Raw genomic sequence first — 12,698 nt, forward strand, 5'->3', positions numbered from 1 at the left:
AAACTGTGCTCCTTTGCCCACCTGGGGGGATTAAGCCAATTAGTAATACTTAAATTCCCTAATTGAGCATACATGTACATGCTCTATGCACAGTTTCCAAAGAATCGTGTATGTTAAACCACCACCAGCTTATGACTGCAAGCCACACCAAGGAAGCAGGCCTCAGGGAACAGTCCAGGTCCATGCTAACCCTGCAGCCAGAACTCTCCTGGAAAAAGGGAGGATGTGCTGCTTTTCTTTCCCAGCCTTGCTGAGCTCAGACTCCTGAGTGGATTTTGCTCAGATTTGAAAAAACAAATGTTCTTTCCAGGAGAGACCCTGTAGGAACGATTCAGTGCGGGGGGGTTGTGCTAGGCCCTGCTTTGCAACCTCAATGATAGCAGGTGCTACAGGTTCCCCCAGCTTCTGAGCAGTCAGGAGGGATTTTTGCAATTTTTTAGAGCAGTTAAGCAGCCACGTCCTAGTGAATTCACAGGTGTGCACCTAACTCCCTTGGGCTCCAGGATGCCAACAGTTATTTCCTTGTTCAGAGAAGATTCCAACTTCAGTTTTTCCTGATTTTATTTTATTTCCGGCATGCGCATGGTGTTGCTCCTGCTAATGCTTTGAACTGGAATGAAAGCGGCATAAATGCTCGCACAGATGTAGCGTGACTTTCAGATGTCCAACCAAGCAGCTCTGAGTTAAAGTTCCCCACCAAATGAAATGTGTGGGTATGTTAACTGTCTCTCTCTCTCTCACACACACGCGCGCACACACACACACACACACACACACACACACACACACACACACACACACACACGCCTTTGGCAAGAACCTTTGTGGGCTGTCGATCCAGATCACTACCCTTCCAGTCAGGTACTGTGTGTCACTCCACTATTCTGCGCTTGAAGCTGAAATCTGCAGAGGCCGTGCGGGGGGTGAGCGGTGGTCCCGTTACCCAGCTGCTCTTTGGCGCAAACGACTCTCTCTTCCCTCTGAACCGCAAGGGAGGAGATTCTGATTTCACTCACACCAATGTAACCTCCACCCCCAAATCACTAGTTTCACCAAGATAAAACGAGAGCGTGAGAGCCCACCTGGGGTAACGCCTCTGCATTCAGCAGGGGAGACGTTGGGCAAAAGGGCTTGAGTGCTGGCTGCTAAGTGCCAATCAGTCAGTGGTTGGCTATTCTGTTCACGTTCGGCACCTTTTAGTCATCAAGCTATTAACCTACCGGTGCTGTAGGAGCAGCTGCAGCCATTACCCCTGCAGTGGGTTCCCTGCTCAGATAATTATGTCTATAGCATTAGTGGTTTGTGATCTTTACCAATCTTCCTAAAAATTAGAGCGAAAAAGACTTACTCACTACCTACTGGGCACCAGACCCATGACTAATCAGGAGCTCAGGCTTGCAAAGAATAGCTTTTTCCAGACAAATTTGATTGCTTTTTTGGACAGGCTTGCAAAGCCAGTGGCTGAAGGGGCCGCAATAGCCAGCATACATTTAGATTTTAGGACATGAATTAATTTTGAGAAGGAGACTTTCATAAGACTTGGTGTCAAAGTGGCTGGGCTATGAGCAGTGTCTTGTGGATTGAGATTGGCTTAGAGTCCCAAAGGAAGAAATGCGTAAACTTGGGATGAGTGAAAAGATGTCTACTGGGGTGCAGTGGGGGTCAGTTCTATTCAATGCTTCATTCCTGATCTAGGAGAGAGAGAAAACAGCACATCGGGGAGAGAAATTAACTGATAAACTGACAGTGAATGGGGAGCACTTTCAAATCCCAGTAGGTGGGCAAATTTATGTTAGCATGGCTCACACTAGTGCTCTAAAAAGAGCAGTGTGGCCGTTGCAGCTTGGGCTGGAGCTCGGGCTCTCAGGGCTAGGAGGCTGGGTAGGTTTGAGCACTGCTATGTTTAGCATGTTAGCGCGAGTCTGTCTGCCCAGGTTGGGAGGCTCAACCCAGATGCAGGGTAGACATACCCATCAAGGGAGCTAGGAGGGTGGAGCTGGGCCTAAGTGGCAAAGGTCAGTGTAGGACCAGCGAAGTCTGGGGAGGTTTATAAGTGAGGTTTTGGATTGAATCTGTCAGCAAGTCCCATGTTCCCCTTGGCTTCTGTGGTGGGAGGGGAAGGGAAGCCTGTGGATGTGGCTGGGGGAGGTGAGGAGAGGCTGCATACATTTTCTCGCTGCTCTGGATGCTCCTGTGCAGGCATCCGAGCCCGAAGGTGACAGAGGCTGGGAGCCAGTCACGCTCCTCCACCCAGCCCAGCAAAATTACTGCAAGGAGAGCCTGCCTTTGTAGGATGAGTAAGGCAGCTTTCGCCTTGGGACTGATGTGCCAAGTACAGTTAAGGAATAAGAGCCCAGAACAAGTGGTGTTTCTCTGTCCTCCAGGCTAGCATGGCCTTGGGGATTTAAACACTCAAGCTCTTCAGCCTTCACAGAGCTCCCAGCAAGGAGCTCAAGGGAGATCATGTAAGGGGTCCCCCTCTGCTCTGGGCAGGCTTTCCCCTAGGGAGGGTGCTGGGGCAGTGGCAGTCGGAGCACATGTTCTGTGACTCCTGCGGGAGCTGGGCTGCCAGAGGGCTGGGGATGAAAGGTGACAGCGTGGAGACATGGGCCCTGGCATTTTCCTCCCACTCCAAAACAACCCTTTGTCAATAAAGGGGGAGGCAGGGAGCCATGGGCCAAGGGAGGTAAAATCCTTCCCCCCTCCACTTTCTGGCAGAAGAACAAAGAGATCTCTTGCTTACCTAGGTAGGGGTAACTCAAACAGCACCATGGACAATGTGTGCACCCTCCGTTCAGGAAAGCTAACCCCTACCTCCTCTGCCCAAAGCCTCAACCCCGCTCTACCCCCCACACCCTCTCACTCGCTGGCTGGCCTTCCGGTTCAGCCCTGAACCCAGGCCAGCTCACCGGTGCCCGGAGCAGTCCAGAGGGGCCCCAAGTCCCAGCCAGCTGGCTGGAGCCGAGCCCTAAGCCATCATCACCCAGAGGAGCTTTGAGCCCCATCTCGGCCTGGCCCTGGGGCTACAGCGGAAAGCATTAGTGGAGGTTTGGGGAGGCTTCTTCATTACCAGTTGTCCATGCACAAGGATCTGTAGTACCAACAGGCAGAATAGTCACTGGGCTCAGTACAGGGGTTACTGGGTGAAATGCAGTGACCTGTCATGTGCAGGAGGTTAGACTTGATCTGAAACTCGAGGAATGTTTGACTCTCTGGCTATCCCAGGAGGAGAGTCAGCTGGTGAAAGTGAAAGCTAACGTGACTGGAGGGGAAACAATTGCACCGGTTCCACAAACAAGTGACAAATCCACACTGTTCATTCAAGAACAGGCCCCGTTTTTAGCTGAACGTGACCTACTGAGTCCAAGAGAGTGAACATGTGCTTGATAACGAGCAAAATGAGGCCAGTTTTTGAGCAGAGGAGATTTACAATGGAAGCCACAGGCACTGACTTTTGTTTTTACTAGTGAATGCTCCTCTTTGCCCCTCCCCCCTGTGCAAGCAGTGGGCAGGGCCTTGGGGGGAAGAGGCCAAGCAGGGGCGGGACCTCAGGGCAGGGTGCAGGCAGGGCCTTGGGGGAAGCAGCTGAGTGAGGGCGAGGCCTCAGGGTGCAGCGCTGGCAGAGCGGAGGTGAGGCCACGGTCTGGGCACCAGGGACCGCAAAAGATTCATCCGGCATTTTAGCTTTTCCTTTCCTAATTTCATCATGTTAATGAGTTCCCAGACACTTCCCGAAAGGGAGGTCCTCTTGGATTGTGAAATAGTATGTCAAGGGAAGTAGTGAAAGCTCCATCACCTGTGTCTTGTTCAAATATTTGGCTTTGGTGTTCCTGACTCCTAAGGTTTGCTTTTCGCAAATATGTTTATTTGCAGGTGTGTTTGTGGGAAGAGCAAGGGTGGTGAATGCTTATGCACACGCTGAACAATGCCAGAAGTGATCAGCGACATCTGGAGAGCTCTGAGTGCATCTGGAAGACAAGGCCATGTGACACATGGTGTGAATAAATAATTACGAAGAACAAATACTTAGAGTAATAGTTGCAGTGAATAGATGACAAACTCTCGCTGATATGGGACCATCTTTGGCACCTAGGTGCTGAAAGAAACAAAGGTTTTTAAAAAAGATGTTTTCTCTTATTGTTTTTCCATACATAAAAAGCAACCGTGTGCTTTCAGTTGGAGTGAGCCTTGCCTAGTGTGAACAGAAGAACAGTGAGAACAGAAGTAAAGTATTCATGAGAGAGAGAACCTGGTGTGATTAGGCTGCACCTGGACATGAACTGGCCCATCAGCTGTGGAGGGGAGTGTCTCTCCATTTAAAGGTGCAGCTGTAGCAAACCAGTCAGATCAGATGCACATTTTTCTCTCTCCGTTGCCCCAGATTGCAGGCTATGAACATTTCTAGCTTATAAAATTTTCAATGGATTCTTTTTTTTTTAAATCAAAAACAAGCTGAAATATTTGATTGAAGTCATCATACAAAACATCTGAGTTGAATCCCCTGTAAAACATGGCCACCTGGGGCCCGTTCCCAGATCATTCCAACAGAAAAAGGGGCAAAGTTTGGTTGTTTGTAACTGGCTCAGCTGGCTCTAGACTGGAGTAGGATGGGCTTTGCTAACAGTTCCCCATTGTGCAATGGAGGTAAGAGCTCGTCCGTCTCTCACAGACGTGTGGTCATGATAAATACATTGAAGGTTGTAAAGTGCTTGGAGATCTACTGATGAAAAGTGCTATATAAGCGCTGGGTGGTATTAGTATTAGTATTATTTATTTGCATCCGGACATCCGTTAAGGCCAACAGTGCCTTACAGTCCTGAGTTCAGACACACTGGTAGGACATCTAAAAAGACCACATTCCCTGAAGCACCCTGTGCCCTGAAGTAGTTCCCCCACTCCAGCAGACTGGCACTGGGTAGCATGGTGGACTGAGCTGTGAAAACAGTTGCTTTTCTTCTTAAAACAGTGTTTGAATTGCCTGGCTCATAGTGGCTCCATGAGCGGACATTTCTTTTAGAGCAGTGTTTCTCCAACTGGGGCTGCCGCTTGTGTAGGGAAAGCCCCTGGTGGGCCGGGCCAGTTTGTTTACCTGCCCCGTCTGCAGGTCTGGCCGATCATGGCTCCCACTGACCGCGATTCACCACTCTGGGCCAATGGGGGCTGTGGGAAGTGACGCAGGCTGAGGGACATACTGGCCGCCACTTCCCGCAGCCCCCATTGGCCTGGAGCAGTGAACCGCGGCCAGTGGGAGCCTCGATCGGCCGGACCTGCTGATGGGGCAGGTAAACAAACCATCCCGGCCCACCAGGGGCTTTCCCTACACAAGCGGCGGCCCCAGTTTGCGAAACACTGATTTAGAGGATATTGGCCCACATCATCAAAGGTAGTTAGGCTCCTCACTTGCATTGCTTTCAACTGAAGGTAGGAGCCTAAATAATGAGGCTCTGGCTGTCATCGTGTGCTCTAGAATCTTCCATTCAAGTCTCTAGCTTGATGGTTGTAAAAATAACCTACAAGATATAAACCAAGAGTGACCTGATGCAGTGCAGTCTACGTGAGTCTGAAGCCACCCTGAAGCAATAGCTCTGAGAGGTGGGACCCTGTTCGTCTCAATCGTGCGTAACTCTTAAGACCAGTGTTATTTCACTGCTGATCAAGGCCAGTCAGATGAAAAGGGATAATGACTATGCAAATGTGTGCTATTTGCTGCCAGCGGCTTGTCTTTTGGTTGACTCCATTTGCTGAAGATTGGTTTGTAAGAACTTGGGAGAGTACCAGTTGTGACAGACCCAGACCAGTGGTGTACAGGAGTCTGGTAGAGGGCAAATATACTGGTCACTGGATGAGTAGTTTTCTGTTCCCTGAGTGACCAGAGCAGGGTCTGCACTAGAGTAGTCAGGAACTTGCTAGAACCAATTAAGGCAAACAGGCTGATTAGAACACCTGCAGCCAATCAAGGCAGGCTAATCAGGGCACCTGGGTTTAAAAAAGAGCTCACTCCAGTCAGGGAGGGGAGAGCCAGGGGAGAGGAAGTACGTGTGAGGAGCTGGGAGCAAGAGGCACAACGAACAGAGAGTGAGAGGGTGTGCTGCTGGAGGACTAAGGCGTACAAGCCTTATCAGACACTAGGAGGAAGGTCCTGTAGTGAGGATAAAGAAGGTGTTTGGAGGAGGCCATGGGGAAGTAGCCCAGGGAGTTGTAGCTGTCATGCAGCTATTACAAGAGGCACTATAGACAGCTGCAATCCACAGGGCCCTGGGCTGGAACCCGGAGTAGAGGGCGGGCCCAGGTTCCCCCCAAACCTCCCAACTCCTGATCAGACACAGGAGGAGTTGATCCAGACTGTGGGGAAGATCACTGAGGTGAGCAAATCTGCCAATAAGCACAGGACCCACCAAGGTAGAGGGGGAACTTTGTCACACAGTACTAAAGTAAACTAAACCAGACTAACTCACAACATGCGTGCACGCGCGCACACACACACACTTCAGCCCATGCCTCTAACTCCCAGGTGAGGGAAATTTTCAAGACTGATGATGAGGAATTTTTTAGTGTTTCTGAATTGTTAGCTCTGAAGAGAATTAGAAAAGGACTCTGTCTCAAAAGCTGACTCAAGGGAACGCAGAAGTATCGTGTTGCTCTTTACTCCCTTTCTGGGGAAAGAAAAACTCCACCCTTGGCTCTGGACTTCAAAGTGTTCTGAGGGAAAAGAGACACTTGGATACATTCACAACTAGTCCGAAGGTCCAAACATGGGACTTTGTCTACTGTATAACCATCTAGACCTCTTTGAGAGAGGTGCTGTAATTAAGCCATTTCTCTAGACAAGAAATGGTTAATGAGCTCTCATCTAATAGGCTGCTATTACCACCATGAACTTGGTAAGCATGGTCTGAGATTATACCCTTCTAAACATGAGTTCAAAGCCCTGGAGATGGAAGCTCCTGGGAGAGAGGCTCAGGTTCCTGAAGATGTGGTGCTACTGGCACCTAGGTGTAAACATCTGGAGAGACCTCAGATGCTTACTGGTCCCTTGGATAAATGTGAGTGTAATTGCCTGGGCAAACTCCCGAGTGACATATTTGCTTCAGCATTTCAAGGACAGCAGCTGATGGTTCCTGCCTGTTCTCTCTGGAATACAGACTGCAATTGCTAATACTAGAATCTTTCCAAGAACTTTAAAGTTTGGGGAAACCTGGGTTTGACATGAGGTAGAGAGCTACTTGGGGGATCTAGGAACTCCATCAAATCCCCTCTGGAGGTTATGGATAGAGCCCATCAATCCAAAGCCACCAACTTCCATTGCTCTCCAGAGCTGGAAAGCCTGCCTCTGTCAGGTTCGCTAAGAGCAACAGCTGGCCAGTTTGTTGGAAAGGAAGGAGCTGAGGTCCACGTTCCTTTCCCCAGGAAGAATTTCCTTTAAAGGGCTGATTTTGCTGCCCATGCATACAACACGTATGCTCCGATGGGCCTCATCATGTAGTCTCTCTGTGCAATAATTGGCTATGATCTTTGCCACTCTGGTTCCTGAATCACATCTGTGAACTTGCTGCTGTCCTCTCTAGAGTCCTCCCATAGGAAGGATTAGGATTGGGATTGGGGGCTGGGCAGAGGGGAAAGACACTTCAGATTGGAATGTTATAATGGAATAGGCATGCAGACTATATATATTTTTTTCCCTTCCTCCCAGTCTATATTTCTCTCCAGAAAGTTCAGTTTAAGCTGTGACTGCCCTTTTCCTGCCTTTTGAAGTCAGAGAGCTCCGTCCATGCATGACTTCTTTAATGAATATAAATATAATGAAATATAAATAATGCGACATGCCTGAAATAGTGTCACCCCTGAGCATTCAGGCATGAACGTCATGGAAAGAGAGGGGAAAAGGCTTTTTATCTATTTTGGCATTTTTTTGTTTTTTGAGGTTTGTTCCATTCCTTAGGAAAGTGCAACCTTTGCCATGGATGAAAATGCAGTGATGCTTTAAAAAAAAATAAAAAGGAAACTGACCCGTGGATTGAAACAAAGTGGAAAGTTTTCCATTGCAGGGGTTGTCATAACACTGCAGGACAGTGCCCATAACAGTGTGGTGAGAAGCGGTTTTTACCAATGCTCTCCACAGAGATCTGTGGGGTTAGTGACATCTCGCCCGTGCTGTGATAGCATTTTAGAAATCCCAACAAACAATGAAACAAAGGGCAGACCAAAACAAGCTGAAAAATACACCCTAACCAAGATAGCTTGAATCAACACCAATTTGAAATGCACGTCTGTCTAAACCTCTTCAGGCTGGGCTAAGCGCCCCAGTTGGGTTTTTATGGCCTGAAGATTCATTTGAAGCTGGTTGGGGATTGGGAAATTCTAACCAAAAAGATGAACGCAAATTAACTGGAAATGGTGAGGCTTTTTTTTTTTAATGTGGCCTGTCAATTTAAGGGAGCACTAGGATTTTGGGCAGAACAAGAATTGCAAGGACATTGCTAGGTGATGGCTCACTCTCTGGCTGGCTACACTTATCCCTCAGTCTGAAGAACCCAAACAGTCAGGACAGAAGGAGTGAGAGAAGGGTTAAACAAATGCATGGCTGTTTTCCCCGGCTCCTCCTCTTTCTTCTTGTGTCTCTGCTCCATTCACACTGAGCAGACAGAACAAGTGTGTTGTCGGAGGCAGGGAGACTGAGCTGGACCGGCAGAAAAATAACAATTCTGCAGCTAATGGATTGAGATCCACCTTAACAGGGGTAGCTGGAGCTAACAGACTGAGTGGGCTAGTGCTTAGACCAGCAGAGACAGCAGCTGCCACTGAAGACAACGAGCTCCATCCCAGAACAACACAGGAGGATTGGGGAAGAAAATAGACACCACTCCACCAATCTCCTGCCCCAAGCAATCCTTTTCCTGCCAGCCACATCTAACCCTACTGGATTACAGGGGCCAAGCGCACAGAGGACAGAATGGGTTTTCCAAAGATTTGTTTTCTGTCCTCCCAACCAAGGGAGTAAACTAGAAGAAGCAGCCTGGGGCAGCCTGCATGGTGCTGAGAGGTAAGGCTGAACTGCGAATGACAGTGTCCATGCATTGTGTGTCTAGCTGCACTTACCCTGGGGAGGGTTCCTTGGAGCTGCTTGCTCAGTTAAAAGACAAACGCTGCTGCCTGGTTTTACTTAATGATTGTTTATGATTCAGTTTGTGATAAGGGATCTGAGCTGCTGGCTCATTGTGCGGAGCTGGTCTGCAGTAGAACTCAGTGATAATTGAAAATACTGGAGCCCCCACAACTGCAGCTGGCTGGACTGGGGAGCACGGGAGGGGGGATTCTATTGAATTCTAACTGTGTCCATCTCAATATGCCCTTCTGATCCTGCCTCAAAAGCTCACCTGGAATGAAATGGGTGCTGTTGGCCAGCCTGAGCATGGGCCATCATGTAGGGGTGGTGAGGGAGAAGGAGAAACGCCCCCAATACGTCCTGCTTCCCATGGATTATGGACCTCTTTTTATCTAAGCTAAATTTTAGGCTTTGCTGTGGAAGGTAGGAATTCAGGTTTTCCTTAAAGTGTTGTTTTCCTCTTAAAAAAGGACTGTGTAAAAATAGGACCTTCTCTTTTAAACCAAACCGGTCTCCCTCCAATGGTTCTTGATTGCCTTTGCTCATTTTAGGACAAAAGTTTTCCTTCCCTTCTGCTCCTGTTTGCACTGCAAAGCCAGCACAGCTCCGAAGGAGAGAGCTGAGCGTTACTGTCCATCTCCTGCATCAGCATCAGAATTGTCTCTTAAGCCCCCGTCTGTCCCACCGATTGCAGGCAATAGGGTTATGAGCTATCAAGGAAAGCAAAATCTGAAGACAGTGGGGGTAGCTCAGTGTCACTGAAGGCTCCATTTAGCCTGCAGAACCTTTATTACTGGCAGTGATATGCAAGATGGAAAGAAACCAGCTTGACTCTCAGCATCCAGGCTGAAGATGTAGGGCTAGCAGGTAGAATAAGCCTATTTTGACTTGTAAGATATGCACACTTGATAGGACCAATCGAGAGGCAAACATGCCATAGATAGTCAATATTTGGAGTGCAAACTCCCAGCAGGGCCTTTGCTGAACATTTTCCTCCCAACGTGTACTTTCATTTGCGTACTTTGGTATCAAACCCTGTAAGGTTACGAGGTCTGTTGGTTAGTGCCAAGTCCTGGGGACCCAGAGGGTATGGGACTGAGGCTTTGTCTTCACAAGGGGAAAAGGTGTGTTCTTAACTTGAGTTAAAATGCTAGCGAAGTCAAGGCAGCTTGCAGTTTTCCTATGAGTTAGCAGGTCAAGTTAGAGATGAGGCTCACACATAATCTTTAAAGAGACCTGCTAACCCATGTGGAAACTACAAGCTGCCTTGTCTACCCTTGCACTTTACCATGCTTTGTTAAGCCGAGTTACCTAAGTACTCGGGCTAAGTACGCACCTTTTTCTCTAGTGAAGATACAGCCACCGGCTGGGTAGCGGTGTCAGGCAATCCCTTTGGCTTGCTTCTACCTAAGTGAAAAATACTGGGGCTGTTTATGTTAGAGGAGAAGCATGAGATGGGACATGACAGTATATAAAATAATGAATGGGTTGGAGGAGGCTGATTAGGAATTTGTCCTTACCTTGTCTCATAATGAAATCGAAAGATGGTAAATTCAAAACTAACAGAGGAACACCTTTTCACACAAGGCACAGCTACCCGATGGTCCTCATTGCCACAAGATACCATTGAAACCAAGAGCGTGGCAGGATTTTAAAAAAGGATTGGACATTTATTATGGATGACTCTGGAAGTTCTTGTTATCCACATAGATTTTTTTTTTCAAGTTTTGGAATTGTTGTAAGTTTTCGTGATTTGGAGCCTGAACCAACCTCAAATTAATGAGAATTAGGAAGAAAATTTTCATGGGGTTATGCCCTAATTGACTACAGCAGGGTCCTTTGAAGCATCCAGTACCAGAGAGCAGAGACTGGTCTACATGGACTAATCCAGTCTGTTCCTATGTCAGGCCGACAGAACTATTCTGTAAAAAGAGAAAAGCAGGAAGGTCACTAGGCACTAAGGTGCTGTGTGCGCTGAGCTTTCTGACAGTGCTGGGAGGTTAGCCACACTGACCCTCCTCTGGCCCTGCTGGTGGAAGTCTCAGTCCTTGGGTTCATTAGCCCAAAAGGGGTAGGTAGGTGTGCACCTGGTAACCTTCGACCTATAGTCAGAACAGGATTGGCCCTAGCAGCGGAAAGCAGTGCCGCTGTGGGGGGGGGGGGGAGGACATACAGGTATTTTTACAGGTGACTTCAATGGCATTGGGCAGGTCTGTGTTTGTTGTGTGGCACCAAGTCTGATATCAGTTTGCTCTGTTTAAGTAAAAATGCCTTTTTCTGAACTGCCAGCCCTGCAAATTTCCTGTAAGCTGACAGGCCCATGCACCAGTCAAGGCTGGTAAGTGCAGCCCCCACTCTGGTTCATTTTGAGTCTTGTGTCTTAGTGCAACACAACTCAGAACACTTGGGAACAACCACCAGAGGCCTATCCAGCTTTCAGTGAGGTGGGAGAGGGGATGGAGGACAGACCATTCCATCCAGGGAGCCCCTATGGTGCCAGATTCCCTTTCTTTGATAGTCCACCCGCAGATCACCCATGTGACGAACAAGGCGCTTGGACTTTGCTTGTAACCACTTACGTGCTGAGACTGAAGGAACGCCTTTCTGCCTCGTCACACCCACCCTGCAGCACAATTGCTGAGCAGTGAGGTTACTCCTGTCTGACAGGTGCATCACGCCAGCTTGAGATGCCAACATATGCTCCACCCTCCAATTACAAACACAAAGAGCGGGCATCCCCGTCTACAGCTTAGTGCCAGATACTGTGACGGACCAATGTACGGGCAGCGATCTTCACCTGGCTCCCACCTGACATAGCAGACAATAACCAGACCTGCACAGCGTGCCCACTGAATGATGCCGTTTCCACAGACGCCATAAAATGAGACTAGGGAGCTGAGAATTCCAGGTAGGATGGTGACACAATAAATTAATAAACAAGTATTGAAATCTGACGCACAAGCGGGGCTAAGACCCCACTAGGTCTTGGTAGCTAAATGGGCTTTGCAGTGCCTGAGGGCGTTGTCAGAATGCTTCGCTTGTTTTTCTTAAAAAACTCATAGACAGGACGCCAGTGCTACAAGGTAGGGGTCTGATATCCTAGCACATGTACGCATACTTGTGCTAGCTCTCAGTGAGCTAGCGTGAGTACACAGAGCAGCGTAGCCGAGGGGGCAGGGGGAGCAGCAGCGGCGGCATAGCTGAGCCCTGCTGAGCTCACTGGTTTCAGGTAGTCTTATTTCATGGCGTCTTTGGAAACCGCACCATTTGGCAGGCACACTGTGAAAGTCTGTTTATTGTCTGTGTGTCAGGTGGGAGCCAGGCGAAGGGAGCTGCCCATATGTTGGTCCATCACAGTATCTGGCACTAAGGTGGAGACGAGGATGCCCGGTCTTTGTGTTTGTAATTGGAGGGTGGAGCATATGTTGGCATCTGAAGCTGGCGTGATGCACCTGTCAGACTGGAGTAACCTCACTGCTCAGCAATTGTGCTGCAGGACTGGGAACTGTGGGTCACATTGAGTCTTCTGATTCAGGTGTTCTTCAGAAACACAGTCCGTCAACCCTCTTAAGGGTCTCCCCCTTATTCCCATCAG

The 12,698-nt window shown here is 48.7% G+C and overlaps 1 protein-coding gene across 6 annotated transcripts in view; it reads left to right on the forward strand.

The window, feature by feature from the left end:
- Positions 1-12,698, forward strand: part of DGKG (diacylglycerol kinase gamma) — a 206,516-nt gene that overhangs the window by 53,313 nt on the left and 140,505 nt on the right. For 5 of the 6 annotated variants that reach the window (XM_050965402.1, XM_050965406.1, XM_050965405.1 and 2 more), the window contains exon 1: positions 8,663-9,040. The exons of the other annotated variant lie outside the window; for it this stretch is intronic. The gene's annotated coding sequence lies outside the window, so the exon portion shown is untranslated. Of the gene's footprint in view, positions 1-8,662; positions 9,041-12,698 lie in introns of those variants that run through there. 6 annotated transcript variants of the gene reach the window in all.

This window comes from Gopherus flavomarginatus, chromosome 8 (genome assembly GCF_025201925.1).
Source record: "Gopherus flavomarginatus isolate rGopFla2 chromosome 8, rGopFla2.mat.asm, whole genome shotgun sequence".
Classification (NCBI taxonomy): Eukaryota; Metazoa; Chordata; order Testudines; family Testudinidae; genus Gopherus; species Gopherus flavomarginatus.